General features: G+C 47.8%; 1 protein-coding gene across 1 annotated transcript in view; it reads right to left on the reverse strand.

Moving 5' to 3' along the window:
• LOC144681485 (carbohydrate sulfotransferase 11) overlaps positions 1–15051 on the reverse strand; it is a 96726-nt gene that overhangs the window by 23083 nt on the left and 58592 nt on the right. The window lies entirely within an intron of this gene.

Consider the following 15051-nt stretch of genomic DNA (forward strand, 5'->3'; position numbering starts at 1 on the left):
GCAACCACCATCCCATGAAAAAAAAGTTTTTAAAACATGTCTCGATTTCCTCAGCTTCTGGATCCTAAAATATTATTTTCTGAAGGAAATCTCTCTGATTTGCGTTTGAATGAATCAATATTAACCTCTCCACCATCACCCTAAGGAGCTTGTTCTACAGATCGAAGACACTCTCACTGACATCTTGTTTCCCAGATCAGTTCTGAATTTCCCCCCCCTCCAAGATGAGGCCGTGTCTTCTGGTTTTACTGTTCTGGACAAGATGAAACAGCTTGTTACAGTCGACATTATCCAGTCCCTCTAGAATCCAAAACTCAGCAATCGTATCACCTGTCAACCTTCAACTGGACCTTAGCGATTCACTGCAAAAACTTTTCAGAAACTTCTGACAGTATACTCAGATCCCAAACACAACAGAAACTCTCGTATTGAACTTTGCTTTTTTCCTGAGTGATGTGAAATTTAACTGCGGCCTCCAGTAACTTGTCTGTTTTCTGATAATTGTTGGGCACAGGGCCATGCTGAGCTCTGGTCTACTGCTCTGGCTGTTGCCCAGGCAAATACTGTTTACACAGGACTCAGCATCTTGGGGCCCTCTGATCTGTTGCCTTTTAGAAGCTCTTTTAGAATGACCAGGCTAGATGGTTTGTGGTCTTTGGGAGTTAAGATAGCGATAGGGTTGGTGAGCGGGAAAGCACTTAGTAGCCACGGTAACAAAGAACAATAGGGTTTTTTTAACTCATTCACTGGAGGCGGGTTTCACTGGCTGGGCCAGCGTTCATTGCTCATCCCTAGTTGGCCTTGAGAAGGTGGTGCTGAGCTGCCTTCTTGAACCGCTGCAGTCCATGTGGTGTAGGTACACCCACAGTGCTGTTAGGGAGGGAGTTACAGGATTTTGACCCAGCGACAGTGAAGGAACGGCGATATATTCCCAAGTTAGGATGATGAGTGGCTTGGAGGGGAACTTCCAGGTGGTGGTGTTCCCATCTATCTGCTGCCCTTGTCCTTCTAGATGGTAGTGGTCGTGTGTTTGGAAGGTGCTGTCGAAGGAGCCTTGGTGAGTTCCTGCAGTGCATCTTGTAGATGGTACACACACTGCTGCTACTGTGTGTCAGTGGTGGAGGGAGGGAATGTTTGTGGATGTGGTGCCAATCAAGCGGCTGCTTTGTCCTGGATGGTGTCGAGCTTCTTGAGTGTTGTGGGAGCTGCACTCATCCAGGCAAGTGGGGAGTGTTCCATCACACTCCTGACTTGTGTCTTGTTGATGGTGGACAGGCTTTGGAGAGCCATGAGGTGAGTTATTGACCACAGAATTCCCTAACTCTGACCTGCTTTTGTAGCCACAGTATTTATATGGCTAGTCCAGTTCAGTTTCTAGTCAAAGGTAACCTCCAGGATGTTGATAGTGGGGGATTCAGTGATGGTAATGCCGTTGAACATCAAGGGGAGATGGTTAGATTCTCTCTTGTTGGAGATGGTCATTGCCTGACACTTGTGTGGTGCGAATGTTACTTGCCACTTGTCAGCCCAAGCCTGGATTTTGTCCAGGTGTTGCTGCAAATGATAGAACTTGCATTTATATAGCACCTTTCACAAAATACTTTGAGGTGCATCGCCTTTGTAACGCTGGGAAGCAGGGCAGCCAGTTTGCGACACTGAGCTCTCACGGGCAGCAATAAATCAGATAAGTTCAGGCATTTGTTGGTGGGATCTTGCTGTGTAAACTGGCTGCTGCTCCAACAGAGTCGCAGTGACTAGACTTCAGAAGGTACTTCATTGATTGCGAAACACCTAAGGATGACAGAGGTGCTAGAGAAATGCAAGTTCATTCAATTCTTGTGGGTTTACACTGTGTGTATGAGCTGCTCCTTTAACATTGCCCAGGGTCAGTTTCATCCCTTTCTGAACTGTCCAGACTCTGACTGGGTCATAGCATAAATAGAATGATACAGCACAGGAGGAGGCCATTCAGCCCATCGTACCTGTGCAGGTTCTTTGACATAGCTATCCAGTTAGCCCCAATCACACAAATGTTTCCTCTTCCAGTATTTACCCAATTCCCTTTTCAGAGTTATTATTGAATCTGCTTCCACCGCCCTTTCAGGCAGCGCCTTCCAGATCACAACAACTCACTGCGTAAGAAAATTGTTTCTCTCTGTTGGCAATGGTTTTTTTGTCAATTATCTTCAATCTTGAGGATTGCTGAAAAATAGATACTTTTTTTCCAATCTCTTTTTTCAGCAATACTCAAGATCTGTACTACCACATGGCTATTTATCTTCAACCTGTGTCCCTCTGGTTACTGACCCTCCAGCAACTGGAAACGGTTTCTCCTTATTTAGTCTATCAAAACCCCTCGTTGATTTTGAACACGTCTATCAAATCTCCCCTTAGCCTTCTCTGTTCTAAGGAGAGCAATCCCAGCTTCTCCAGCCTCTCTACATAACTGTAATCCCTCACCCCCTGGTAACATGGTCCAAATCTTCCAATCAGAATCGGAATCCCTGTGTCCGATACGGAGCAGACAGTCAACGAACTGGATATGTTGAAAAGGCTCCGACTTCTGATCCATGATGCAGAAGAGCTCCCTCAGCACTGGAACCCTCACAGAGGGAGGTGAAGAGAATCTGCACACAATGCACACCCTTTTTTCACAACACCAGCCGTCATAAGTCTAAATGTCCAGTGTAAATGTTAGCAAATGGTAAAGGTGGGTGAGATAAGTGGCTCGATGAGTCGGGAGGTCAGGTCGGGAGGGGTGGGGGTCAGTGTGTTAATGTTGCAAATGCTTTGACAATTGAGTGTATGCTCTAGTAACGATTAAGAGCAGCTGATTCTAGTTGGGGAAAGGTTAGGCACAGGTACAAGAAGCAGTTTCCACCTGTGTAGGGGTAACTGTGTGGAAGTGAAATGTAGCCTGCACTTTATATTATACCGGGTCTCTGAATAAACCCATATCAAAGACAGACTGGCCCCACCTTCTTCCCTTGCTAGACAGATGTTGACGTAGTGGTGTTGTCACTGGACTAGTAAACCAGAGACCCAGGGTAATGCTCTGGGGATAAAAACAAAAAGCTAAAAGCTACTGTGGATGCTGGAAATCCAAAACAAAAACAGAATTACCTGGAAAAGCTCAGCAAGTCTGGCAGCATCGGCGGAGAAGAAATCAGTTAACGTTTCGAGCCTTCATGGCCCTTTGGCAGAACTGCAGCATAGTTTCAACAAGGGAGAAATATAAATTGGTTTAAGGTGGGGGGGGGGGGGGGGGGGGGGTGGGGGGTGGGGGGTGGGGGGGGCGGAAGAGACACATTGAGGGTAAAAATCTGGAATTAAAAGTCTAATGATCATTGACGGCTGTTGTAAAAACTCATCTGGTTCATTAATTCCCTTTAGGAATCCTTTCCTGGTCTGGCCTACATGTGACTCCAGATCAACTCTGAATGGCCTAACAAGCCACAAACCTCTACAAAGCCCCAAAAAGGGAATGAAACCGGATGGACCACCCAGCATCGAACTAGGCACCGGGAACGACAATGGCAAACTCAGCGCGGCCAACCTTGCAAAGTCCTCCTTACTAGCATCTGGGCACCTGCCGCACAATTGGGAGAGTCACACAGACAACAGCCTGACATTGTCATACCTGACAGATAATGTCCCAGACACCACCATCACCATCCCTGGGTATGCCCTGTCCCACCGACAGGACAGACCCAGCAAAGGTGACGGCACAGTGGGATACAGTCGGGAGGGAGTTGCCCTGGGAATCCTCAACATCGACTCTAGACCCCATGAAGTCTCATGGCATCAGGTCAAACATGGGTCAAGAAACCTCCTGCTGACTACCATGTACCGCCCTCCCTCAGCTGATGAATCAGTGCTCCTCCATGTTGAACAGCACTTGGAGGAAGCACTGAGGGTGGCAAGGGCGCAGAATGTACTCGGGGCGGGGCGGGGTGAAGAAACTTTAATGTCCACTACTGACCGAGCTGGCAGAGTTCTAAAGGACATAGCTGCTAAACCGGCTCTGCAGCAGGTGGTGAGGGAACCAACAAAAGGGAAAAACATACTTGACCTCATCCTCACCAACCTGCCTGCTGCACATGCATTTGTCCATGACAGTATTGGTAGGAGTGACCACCGCAGTATTGTGGAGATGAAGTCCCATCTTTACATTGAGGATACCCTCCATTGTGTTGTGTGGCACTACCATTGTGCCAAATGGGTTAGATTTCGAGCAGATCTAGCAACTTAAGACTGGGCATCCATGAGGCGCTGTGGGCCATCAGCAGCAGCAGAATTGTACTCGAACACAATCTGTAACCTCATGGCCCGGCATATCCCCAACTCTAACATTACCATCAAGACAGGGGATCAACCCTGGTTCAATCAAGAGTGCAGGAGGGCATGCCAGGAGCAGCACCAGACATACCTAAAAATGAGGTGTCAACTTGGTGAAGTTATAACACAGGACTACTTGCGTGCCAAACAGCATAAGCAGCAAGTGATAGCAGAGCTAAGCAATTCCACAACCAACGGATCAGATCTAAGCTCTGCAGCCCTGCTACATCCAGCCATGAATGGTGGTGGACAATTAAACAACTCACTGGAGGAGGAGGCTCCACAAATATCCACATCCTCAATGATGGGGGAGCCCAGCACATCAGTGCAAAAGATAAGGCTGAAGCATTTGCTACAATCTTCAGCTAGAAGTACCAAGTCGATGGTCCATCTCGGCCTCCTCCGGAGGTCCCCAGCATCACAGATGCCAGTCTTCAGCCAATTCGATTCACTCCACGTGATATCAAAAAACGGCTGAAGGCACTGGATAGTGCAAGTGCTATGAACCCTGACAATATTCCGGCAATAGTACTGAAGACTTGTGCTCCAGAACTTGCCGCGCCCCTAGCCAAGCTGTTCCAGTACAGCTACAACACCGGCATCTACCCGGCTATGTGGAATATTGCCCAGGTATGTCCTGTACACAAAAAGCAGGGCAAATCCAACCCAGCCAATTACCACCCCATCGGTCTACTCTCGATCATCAGTAAAGTAATGGAAGGGGTCATCAACAGTGCTATCAAACAGCACTTGCTTAGCAATAACCTGCTCACTGATGCCCAGTTTGGGTTCCTCCAGGGTCACTCAGCTCCTGACCTCATTACAGCCTTGGTTCAAACATGGACAAAAGAGCTGAATTCCCGAGATGAGGTGAGAGTGACTGCCCTTAACATCAAGGCTGCATTTGACCGAGTGTGAAATCAAGGAGCCCTAGCAAAACTGGAGTCAATGGGAATCAGGGGGAAAACTCTCCACTGGTTGGAATCATACCTAGTACAAAAAAGATGGTTGTAGTTGTTGGAGGTCAATCATCTCAGCTCCAGGACATCACTGCAGGAGTTCCTCAGGGTAGTGTCCTCAGCCCAACCATCTTCAGCTGCTTCATCAATGACCTTCCTTCCATCATAAGGTCGGAAGTGGGGTGTTCACTGATGATTGCACAATGTTCAGCATCATTCACGACTCTTCAGATACTGAAGCAGTCCATGTCCAAATGCAGCAAGACCTGGAAATATCCAGGCTTGAGCTGACAAGTGGCAAGTAACATTCGCACTACACAAGTGTCAGACGATGACCATCTCCAACAAGAGAGAATCCAACTATTGACCCTTGATGTTCAATGGCATTACCATTACTGAATCCCCCACTATCAACATTTCTGGGGTTACCATTGACCAGAAACTGAACTGGACTAGCCATATAAATACTGTGGCACCAAGAGCAGGTCAGAGGCTAGGAATCCTGCGATGAGTAACTCACCTCCTGACTCCCCAAAGCCTGTCCACCATCTCCAAGGCGCAAGTCAGGAGTGTGATGGACTCCCCACTTGCCTGGATGAGTGCAGCTCCAACAACACTCAAGAAGCTCGACACCATCCAGGACAAAGCAGCCGCTTGATTGACACCACATCCACAAACATTCACTCCCTCCACCACTGATGCACAGTGGCAGCAGTGTGTACCATCTACAAGGAATTCACCAAGGCTCCTTAGACAGCACCTTCCAAACCTATGACAACTACCATCTTGAAGGACAAGGGCAGCAGATAGATGGGAGCACCACCACCTGGAAGTTCCCCTCCAAGCCACTCACCATCCTGACTTGGAAATATATCGCCGTTCCTTCACTGTCGCTGGGTCAAAATCCTGGAACTCCCTCCCTAACAACACTGTGGGTGTACCTACACCACATGGACTGCAGTGGTTCAAGAAGGCAGCTCACCACCACCTTCTAAAGGGTAACTAGGGATGGATACTTAGAAAAATAAGATCAAACCACAAACTGAAATCTAGAAATTAAAAGTCCCATTTGTAACTGTGACATGCAAAGTGAGGTCATCTCCATCAAACCCCATTTGCTTTTAAGTTGGCCAAATTTTACCCCCAGTGGGTCAGAGGTTAAGGGTTGAGGAACTGAGCAGGATGCCCCTACCCCACATCATGATCAGTCAACTGGTCTCAACTGGAGGTTTGGCCAGTGGTCAGTGTGCAGTGGGTGTATGTGGAAGAGATCATGGGAGTGAGAAGGGGGTTGGCCTTGGTGAGGATCTCCTCCTGCACACCCTCCAATAGTCTGCAGATATTCACTGTTTAAGCTCACAGAAGAGGAATGGTGAAAGGGGATGGGAGTCAGGAAAGAAACGAAGACTTGCGTTCCTATAGTGTCTTTCATGACCTCAGGATGTCACAAAGTGCTTTACAGACAATGAAATACTTTGTGAAGTAGAAAAGTTGCCAGCCAATTTGCGCACAGCAGGATCCCACAAAGAGCAATGAGGTAGTTGACCAGATAATCTGTTTTTTGTCATGTTTCAGGGATAAATATTGGCCCCAGAACACCAAGGAGAAATCCACTATTCTTTGAAAGAGTGACCATTAGATCTTTTACAGCCACCTGAGAGGGACAGACAGGGCCTCGATTTAACGTCCCATTCAAAAGAAGGCACCTCTGACAGTGCAGCACTCCCTCAGTACTGCACTGGGAATGGCAGCCTGGGTTTTAGTGCTCACGTCCCTGGAGTGGGTCTTCTGGTTCACAGGAGTGACTGTCACCCACTGGGCCACAGCATCACTCATGCAGCACATGAGATATAGCAGCAGTTAGTGTGACCCCTGAGCCCTGGTCAGTATTGAAGAGCTCAAAATCAGCAGCAACTCCCCAGAGGCAGAAATCAAGATGTGACACAGATGCCGGCAGGTGTAAGAGAAACCGAGGCTGAGATTGTTATGGCCAAACGTTCGGTACTTGTTCTGTGAAAGATCAACTCTGGAGACTTTCAGACAATTTAAAGCTAAGATGTCAATAAATAACAGGTCAGAGACCAAGGAATGTTTCAACATCACAACTCACACCAGCATTCGACACAAAGTCGGTTTTTACAAAGTCTGGAAGTTCCCTTTCACCACCCACACCCCCAACCCACAACCCAAAAACAAACAGCAGTCATCCATCAACCAGAGATTTCTTATTTCCATCCCCACCACAAGCTGAATTCCTGGTTTATCAAAGCATCAGTATAACAGAAATGTACGGTGAGGATACAGACAGGGAAACACGTTAGACACAGTTTACACTGGGCAGGCAGTTACTCTGTCTGTCATCTGAAGGCACCGATTCTCACCGGGGTACAGTTCCACACACACTGACTCTCACTGGGGTACGGGTTCCACACACACTGACTCTCACTGGGGTACGGGTTCCACACACACTGACTCTCACTGGGGTACGGGTCCCACATACACTGACTCTCACTGGGGTACGGGTTCCACACACACTAACTCTCACTGGGGTACGGGTCCCACACACACTGACTCTCACTGGGGTACGGGTTCCACACACACTGACTCTCACTGGGATACGGATTCCACACACACTGACTCTCACTGGGGCACAGTCCCACACACACCGACTCTCACTGGGGTACGGATTCCACACACACTGACTCTCACTGGGGCACAGTTCCACACACACTGACTCTCACTGGGGTACGGGTTCCACACACACCGACTTTCACTGGGGTACGGGTTCCACACACACTGACTCTCACTGGGGTACAGGTTCCACACACACACGGATTCTCACTGGGGTACAGTTCCACACACACTGACTCTCACTGGGGGACAGTTCCACACACACACCGACTCTCACTCGGGTACAGGTTCCACACACACTGACTCTCACTGGGGTACGGGTTCCACACACACGGACTCTCACTGGGGTACAGTTCCACACACACTGACTCTCACTGGGGGACAGTTCCACACACACTGACTCTCACTGGGGTACGGGTTCCACACACACACCGACTCTCACTCGGATACAGGTTCCACACACACTGACTCTCACTGGGGTACGGGTTCCACACACACGGACTCTCTCTGGGATACAGACCTCCAAACAGTCTCGAACAGTAACCTCACAGGAAGGAGCAACTGGGCAGCAGTTAACTCATTTGTTTATCTCCACAGAGACCAGAAGCAAGAAAGATCACAAAGAGAGAGTGACAGAGAGAGACAGAAAGAAAAGGAATCAGTGCTGTGATCTCAGCATCTGCAATCAGGAACTGGACCACTCCTTCAAAGAAATACGTCAAAGTCACAACACAGGAACAAGTCCTCCACCCTTCTGTTCATCATCCCTACGTCCGCTCCAGCTGTTTCTGTAGAGTTGCGAGTTCTCTGTTTCTCTCCTCTCCAAGTCAGACATTTCAGAGTTCAAGTACCTCTCCAGGGACTTGAGTCCCATAATCCAGGCTGACATTCCGTGCTGTACCAAGGGAGCGCTGCACTGTTGGAGGGGCCGTCATTCAAGTGAGACATTAAACCGAAGCTCCATCTGACTCTCAGGTGGACATAGATGACCCACGGCTATTATTTCGAAGAGAGTTCTCCCTGGTGTCCTAGGGCCAATATTAATCCCTCAACCAACATTACTAGAAACAGATTATCTGGTCATTATCATATTGCTGTTTGTGGGAGCTTGCTGTGCGCACATTCTTTCCCACGTTCTCTACGTTACAACAGTGACCACATTTCAAAAAGTAAAGATGTAAAGCGTTTTGGGATGTCCTGAGGTTGTGAAAGGAACTACAGAAATGTATTTCTTCCTTTTTTTAGCTCTCTATGAGAATTATCTTCCCAACTCCCTCTCCTTTTATCAACCCCTCCAATTTTATCTTGAATGTTGGCAGTTTCTGCCTCAACCACTAACCCTAGGAGGGAATCCCACTGCCTCACAACTCTCCATTTCTCCCGTTCTTTGTACCAAATCTTATTCTTGTATCTCTGGCTCCCTGTTCTTAGCCTTTCAATGACTGGAAACAGTCAGGAATCTGCCTTGCATTTACCAGCTCAGATTAGGGGTGGTGGTGGCATAATAGTAATGTCACCCGCCTAGTAATCCAAATATCCAGCTAATGACATGGGTTCAAATCCCACCGTCGCAGTTGGTGAAATCTAAACTTAATTAATTCAACTGATTGATTAAAAAAAAACTCTGTCTCTGAAAGTTAGTCTCAGTCATGGTGACCACGAAACCATCATTGATTGTCCTAAAAACCTATCTGGTTCACTAATGTCCTTTAGGGGAGGAAATCTGCCATCCTTCCCCAGACTGGCCTACACGTGACTCCAGACCCACAGCAATTTTTATTCTTTGATGTCGATGTTGCTGACAAGGCCAGCCACTTGTTGCCCATCCCTAATTGCCCTTGAACTGAGTGCCTTACTAGGCTATGTCAGAGGCTGAATTGATATCGGAGATTCGCTCGATAGCAAATCGCATCAGGTCCCATTGCAAAGGTGAGCAGTAAGCACGTCAGCACGCTGTTATATGTGGTGGGTGGCTGTGCAGATGATATCCCCATCAGGCAAACTATCAAAGAGAAAAAAGCCACATGCGATGAAGTAATCAAGGTACTTGATACATACTTCAATCAGGGAAAGAAAACAATTGTTCAGCAGGTTAAATTTAATAAATGTAACCAACAAAGAGGAAAGCATTGATGCTGTAGTAAATGACCAATATGAGCTTGCAGAGGACTGTGGGTTTGGCAGTTTGAAAGACGAGCTGATTAGAGACAGAATTGTTATGGGAGTGTTGGCTGATGCCTTGTCTGAGCTCTTGCAGCCAAGAGATGATCTAACTGATGTTTGCAAAGGCAATCTAACTGAGCAGACCAGCTGAGGTCAGGAAACAGCTGAGGTCAGGAAACAGAATCAATCTATGGTTCGACTGGACAGGGAGAGCCCCATCTCTGCTGACTCCGTTGAGAACGTCAAATATAGAGGAGACGGGGAGAGTCCGTCAACAGCCCCAGCTAACTGTAATCGGAAAAACACAGGCATGAAAACTGTGCTATCAAAGAGGCTGAATGCCATTTATGCAGGAAGATGGGCTATTTCTAGGCTGTGAGCCACAGCAAGAAGCCTGTACAGAACACGCAAAAAGGGAAGCCTTCAAAAGGAGGCAAGATCCATGAAGTAGATGATATCCATAATAATGAGGTCCCTTTTGTTGGAGGGATCGAGGAACCAGGCAGAAGTTAGTGGAGCTCTGATAGCCTCATAGAGGGATACAAGACAAACTGTAGACACAGGTGCAGTAGTTTCAGTTCTTTGATGCTGAACTCTAGTTGGCAAGAAGCTCTCTTCGGCCATCAGGCTAAAAGCTACACGTCTGGGAGGATTGGAGCTCAAGGTCATTGGAGAACTGAAGGCAATCCTCCAATAGGTAGAGGAAGAAATCACAGGAACATTGTATGTGATTCAGAACCAGAAGTTGCTCATTCTTGAGCAGGCCGGTACATATCGACATCATCCAATTTGCAGAGTAGAGGAACTGAGAAGCCGGGAAAGGTCAACCAAATAACTTCAGAGCTAATTCCCACAGCTTTTCACAGGACTAGCAAGGCTGAAGAAAGGATACCAATTACTGTACATCCTGAAACAAAGCCAGTGTGTCTGTTTACACCCAGAAAATTTCCTCGTCCACTCTTGCCAAAAGTAAAGGAGGACATTGACTCTATGTTGAAGGAAGGGGTTATTTCACATGTGACAGAATCAACAAGCTGGTGCTCGGGAATTGTCCCGGTGCCAAAACCTAAGGGAATTGTCAGAATTTGTGTAGATCTTACCCAGCTGAACAAAACAGTTGAACATGAAGTTTATCCTATGTTGTCTGTACTTGAGAGCTTAGTTAAATTGGGAAAGAGGTCAATCTTTACAAATCTAGATACAAATAGTGTTTTTTGACAACTACCCCCCGTAAAAAAGAGTCTCAGTTGCTCACGACCTTCATCATTCTGTTTGGGAGGCTTTGTTTCGACTGATTACCCATCGGCATCAGCAGCAGAAATCTTCCGGATGACAATGTCAAGTATCCTGGAATGGAGCCAAATGTCACGTGGATGATGTCCTGATCTATGGATCCATATAGACAGAACATGACACTAGAGTGTGAGCTGTGCTGCAACCTCTACAGGAATCAGGACTTTCAATAGCAAATGTGAATTCTCGCAGACGACTGTCAAGTTCCTTGGGCATATTGTGAATGCATCCACTGTCAGAGCTGATCCACCGAAGGCAAGAGCAATCGAAGAGTTTCCAGCTGCTTGGAACGTGACTGAGCTCCAGAGGTTCACAGTTTGGTTCCTGCCCAACATTAGCAGTAACCAATGAGCCACTACGTCAGCTGTTATGACAATACACGGCGCTGGGAGGAAGTTTGACAGAGGTCTTTTGAGAAAAGTCAATGAGATGCTCATATCATCTGATATTTTAAGCTCACTATAACCCAGAGCTACCCACCATCATTGCTGCAGATGCATCTTGTACAGGATTGGAAGCTGTGCTCTGGGCAAAGATGAGAAAGAAAGCGGAAAAATATCATTCCAGCCAGATGTGGAACTATGACAAACGTCATATGGCAGACTCCAACCAGGACAGCCAGTTTGGATCCAAGACCAAGCTCACTATGGACAAGTGGTTGAACAGACACCACATCCATGGTCCTACCTCATTCAAACAGTCAATGGCACGATGAGACAGAACAGACATGGCCTGGTTGCCTCACAGAAGCAACCTCCTACCCCATGGAAGCAATTATCTACCCAATCTAACCAGCCAGAGATGCTTCTTTCTTCCACCAATCAGGTGACAACCTGAACCCGAGACGTCTGCCAATTCCCCACCAGCCCGGCAGAGTCTGAGGGACCATCTGCAGGGCTCAAACCCCCTTCAATCGAGGAGAGGACCCATTCTGGTAGACTAGGGAAACCGCCACAGTGATTGTCCGTACAGAGAGAACGGAGGAAAGAGGAAGATCTAAGAGAAGAAAACAAGATTAAGGACTGCACCACACCAGAGTTAGAGTTGTGGTTTGTTTGATCTATGCAATAGTGAAATGGGAATCCGAGAACTTGGGGGAGATGTTGTATAATGGGTTTATTTTAACTGTTTAATATGCTAATCAGATACAATATACATCATCACAGGAAGTGATGCAACATCACATGGTTTGCTTTCTCTTGTACAATATGTAGCAGAGCAGTAAGATGTGTTCCAATAAAGCTCCTGTTTATAGACCTCTGCAGATCCATTGGCCTGAATTTTTCGCTGGTCGGCCATGCTCGATCTGTGGGCCCAGGAGCGGAGAGGAAACGGGTCCCCGACTGTGATTGGCCCCCAACCAATTACTGGCCAGCCCGCGTGAACCACGCCCTGAGAAAGGCTCAGCGCTGCCGGCGGGGGTAGGGAGGAGTGAGGGACGCCGACATCATCGCGGGCGCTGGGCGAGCGCTTGCACCGAGCTCCCCGAAGGCGGACAGCTGCCCCGGGGGAGCTGCAGACCTCCGCAGAATAAACAAAACAACAAAAATGCTGCAAAACGTGTCCATGCAGCACCATCAAGCACCTGAAAACAAACCTCATAAAAAAAAACCAGTCCCCCAGAAATCTCTTTTTAGATTTCATCCCGTCCTGGATCGAAGCAAAAATGTAAAAGCCGCCCGGCCGATTGGCCCCTCCGCCAACTGTAAAAGTGGACGGGCCACGAAAAATCACTTTCGACTGCCTCCTCAATGGGCTTAATTACCCGCTTCATTGTTGGTAAGCGTGCGTCCGACTGCCACACGTACCTGCTGAGTGAAATATCGCGCCAGCGCGCAATGACCTCAGGACGCTCGCCCGATGTCACCGTGCGCTATTTCGCGGCCGGGCAGGTCGGGTGCAAGTCCGTCTGCGCGATGTAAAATTCTGGCCGTTATATATTCTGTATTCGTCAAACAATGCCTAGAATATTATTTCCATTAGCAGAGAGGTCAACAACCAGGGGGGCAGAGACTTAAAGTAGTTGGGTAGAAGAATAAGGGGGAAGTTGAGGAAACATTTTTTTCACTCAGAGGGTGGTGGGACTCACCATAACTTACAGGGCAATGGGGCCAAGAGCTGGAAAGTGGGATTAGACTGGATAACTCTTTCGGCTGGTAGAGACGCGATGGGCTAAATGGCCTCCTCCTGTGCTGTAAATTTGTTAACGGTTTTAGTTTATTCTAACCCTTTTAGCCCAGGTATCATTCCGATGAATATATCCTAGTCCAATATATCTTTCCTGAGGTGCGGTGCCCAGAACTGAAGCCAAGTACTCTGGTTAGAGGCTGACTGCTGCTTTGTGGAACAGTCACACAACTTCCACCCCTTTGTATTCCAACCTCCCTGCAGATAAAGGCCAACATGTCCCGTTAGCCTTTTCGATTTTCATTTCAACCTGTTCACCAGCATTTAAGACATTCTTGAATGATTTGAGACCTCTCCTCATTTCTACTGTCACCCAGAGTTTGTAAAGGAAATAAAATGTTTGCAAGACACTTCAGAAAGACAGCGGCCCCTTTAATACCAGAGCATATCCACGCTCTCATATTTTAAACATTGCTGTGCATCACAGTAAGACATTGCAGATACAATTACAGCCTCAAGGCTATCTGGGATAGATTCCAAAGTCTCCGAGAGTCTCTTTGAAGTAATTCTTAAAGAGCAAAACTGCTGTTCACATTTTTGGTTTGTCTTAGGCTGAATTACAGGCCATTCAACCCCGCAGGTTTAGGCCAGAGTTAATGCTCCTTAATTGCCTCTTCCCACCTCTACTTAGGGAAGATCAAAACTAGGGGGGTCATAAATATAAGATAGTCACTGATAAATCCAACCAGGGAATTCAGGAGAAACTTCTTTACCCAGAGAGTGGTGAGAATGCGGAGCTCACTCCCACAGGGAGTGGCTGAGGTGAACAGTATCGATGCATTTAAGGGGAAGCTGGATTAACACGAGGGAGAAAGGATTAGAAGGATATGGTGATAGAGGGAGATGATGAAGGGGTGGGAGGAGGCTCTTGTGGAGCACGAACACTGTATGGACCAGTCGGTGCTGGGATTTTGGAGCACATCATCCGTGCTATTTCGGTATAGCTTTCCTGTTTGAAGGTTATTATTGAATCTGTTTCCACCACGCACTCAGGCAATGAACTCCAGACATGAGCGGCTGAATTTTCTCTGGGCTTCAGGCTCCTGCTGTCAAGGCAAAAAGTGGGTCATGAGCCAGCAGCGGAACCAGCTCAGTCATTACACCACAGGCAGCCTCCTAATTGGCCAACAATTAACAACAGCAGGTGGGCTCCTGGTTCTTCTGGTCCAATCAGATAACTGGCAGCTCTGAAACCTCAGCAGCGCTACTTGGAGAGGTAGGGGCTGCTGAGGTGGAGAGGAGACCTCGGGGGCGCCTCCAATTAAGTAAATTAAAAACGAAAGTTCAGGAGGGCCAAGGGTCTGCGGAGATCACTGGGGCCACAGGAGCCTTTCCCTACTCGCAGACCCCTCTGAGGGCCATGAAACTGATGGCCCCTGGGGCTGCCACTGGGAGGCAGTCTCCATTAAGCTGGTGGCCTCCATCCCACACAGCTGGAGTGAGGGGGGAAAGACAGTCGCCCCGCCAATCGGCAAAACGC

This window comes from Cetorhinus maximus, chromosome 6, assembly GCF_964194155.1.
Source record: "Cetorhinus maximus chromosome 6, sCetMax3.hap1.1, whole genome shotgun sequence".
Lineage (NCBI taxonomy): Eukaryota > Metazoa > Chordata > Chondrichthyes > Lamniformes > Cetorhinidae > Cetorhinus > Cetorhinus maximus.